This window comes from Prunus avium, unplaced genomic scaffold, assembly GCF_965620075.1.
Source record: "Prunus avium unplaced genomic scaffold, drPruAviu1.hap1.1 HAP1_SCAFFOLD_60, whole genome shotgun sequence".
Taxonomy (NCBI): Eukaryota; Viridiplantae; Streptophyta; class Magnoliopsida; order Rosales; family Rosaceae; genus Prunus; species Prunus avium.
Genome location: NW_028276916.1, coordinates 85,001 through 87,500, shown reverse-complemented (window position 1 = coordinate 87,500; position 2,500 = coordinate 85,001).

Genomic DNA, 2,500 nt, shown 5'->3' with positions numbered 1-2,500 from the left:
ATCGTCACCATGTGTTCGTGTGGCCGAGAATTGGGTAGCTTCTTCATCAACCCCGCCGAAAGCCATCCTCGACATACCCGTGCATTGAGAAGGTTTGGTGGCCGTACTCCCAACACAAAAGCATACCGAGGACAACCCCAAGCAAAAATTCATTTGAAGCCAACCCATCGTCGCCCACAACTAGTGGGTGAATGGTGTGCTTCCCGGGGTTGGCATAGACATTCCCTCGCATGCAAAAGATTGTCGATGCGAAAGATTATCTATGCCAACCCCGGGAAGCACACCATTCACACACTCCCGACCGGTGTGGTGTGGCGGTGATTGGATAGTTACGGATTGAGCACTTGCCAAGGATCAAAATGTGTCATTTAGAAGAAACATTTTCAAAAAGTTTTTAAAATCTTGTGGGTTTGCAACTCATAAGAGCGTCACTTTCAACGTCCCCGGTATTGGATTGAGTTTCTAAAAACAACCGTGCACACCGAGGTTAAACTTTACCGGCTCCACTCCGACTCGCCGCTCGCCCACAATTTGTTTGCAACGAAACATTTGTTTTTAATTTTGTTGGTTTGAAATTGTTTTGAAAAGGTTCTTTAAATCTAGTGGGTTTGCAACTCATAAGAGCGTCACTTTCAACGTCCCCGGCATTGGATTGAGTTTCTAAAAACAACCGTGCACACCGAGGTTAAACTTTACCGGCTCCACTCCGACTCGCCGCTCGCCCACTAGTCCGAAGGCAACAAAACATTTGTTTTTCATTTTGATGAAAATTTCTGTTTTTAAATCTTGTTGGTTTGAAATTGTTTTGAAAAGGTTCTTTAAATCTTGCGGGTTTGCAACTCATAAGAGCGTCACTTTCAACGTCCCCGGCATTGGATTGAGTTTCTAAAAACAACCGTGCACACCGAGGTTAAACTTTACCGGCTCCACTCCGACTCGCCGCTCGCCCACAAATCCGAAGGCAACAAAACATTTGTTTTTAATTTTGATGAAATTTTTTGAAAACATTGGCTTGGCAAGCCCCAATCCGCGACTATCCACCCACCGCCACCCCACACGGGTGGTTGTTGTTGCGAAATGAGGTTGTGGTCGACATGCCCGTGCATTTGAGAAGGAGTTCCTAGCACTCCATGCTCTCCCATGCCAAAAAAAAGCCTAGACAACCCCATTTCGCAACTTTCCACGCCTTTTTTTTCCTCCCTCACCCATGGCGGCGGCGTGGTGGCGGAGGCCGGATTCCGGCCACCACCGCCATGGGTGGCAGCCCCCCGACCCCGACACCAAACCCATAATACCGAGGCAACATATCGAGGCAACATGACATGGGTGTGGCGTGGGGGAAGGGGGCTGCAGCTAGGAAGGCATGGGCTGCCATGCATATGCAGGCAACACACACCCCCCTATATAGCATTTTATGCATTTAGCCCTTTGACAGGAAGAGACATCACCTATGCGCGAGGAGTCATAATGGGCTCTAAATAATTCAATACAAGGTATTTGGACGTGATTTTTTGCAGGGATACTAAGAAACATGCAATCTATGATGGGAAAAAGTTTCATAAATTTTTGAAGTCGGGAAGTATTTTTTATTATTTTTAGAAGTCGTAAAATTGAAAAAATCATTAAAACAAATCCGGGAGGAATTTTTTAGTTTTGTAAGTTGGAGAAGGTCCTAAAAATCATAGACTACTTATGGGGAGCTTATTGTGCGAGGAAATTTCAATAAAAACGGGGTTTGACAAGATTTGAAAAATTCTGTCGACATTTGAAAAAACCTGGAACCATGCTGCCGGCATGCTGCGCACATGCTGCGCGCATGCTGCGCGCAGACTGCGCGCATGCCATGGCAGGACAAGTTTCGCTAGCCTCACTGTCGACAGATGCGCAAGCTGCGCGCACGCTGCGCACAGGCTGCGCGCACGCTGCGCACAGGCTGCGCGCACGCTGCGCACAGGCTGCGCGCACGCTGCGCACAGGCTGCGCGCACGCTGCGCACAGGCTGCGCGCACGCTGCGCACAGACTGCGCGCACGCTGCGCGCATGCCATGGCAGGACAAGTTTCGCTAGCCTCACTGTCGACAGATGCGCAAGCTGCGCGCAAGCTGCGCGCAAGCTCCGCGCACGCTGCGCACAGCCTGTGCGCATGTTGTGCGCAGGCTGCGCGCATGCCATGGCAGGACAAGTTTCGCTAGCCTCACTGTCGACAGATGCGCAAGCTGCGCGCACGCTGCGCACAGGCTGCGCACAGCGCATGCCATGGCAGGACAAGTTCGCTAGCCTCACTGTCGACAGATGCGCAAGCTGCGCGCACAGGCTGCGCGCACGCCATGGCAGGACAAGTTTCGCTAGCCTCACTGTCGACAGAATCAGCACGCTGCGCGCAAGCTGCGCGCACGCTGCCGGCATGGTGCGCGCACGCTGCCGGCATGCTGTGCGCACGCTGCGCGCGCGCATGGCAGGACAAGTTTCGAAAATTTCTGTCGACAGTCTCAGCAGCGCG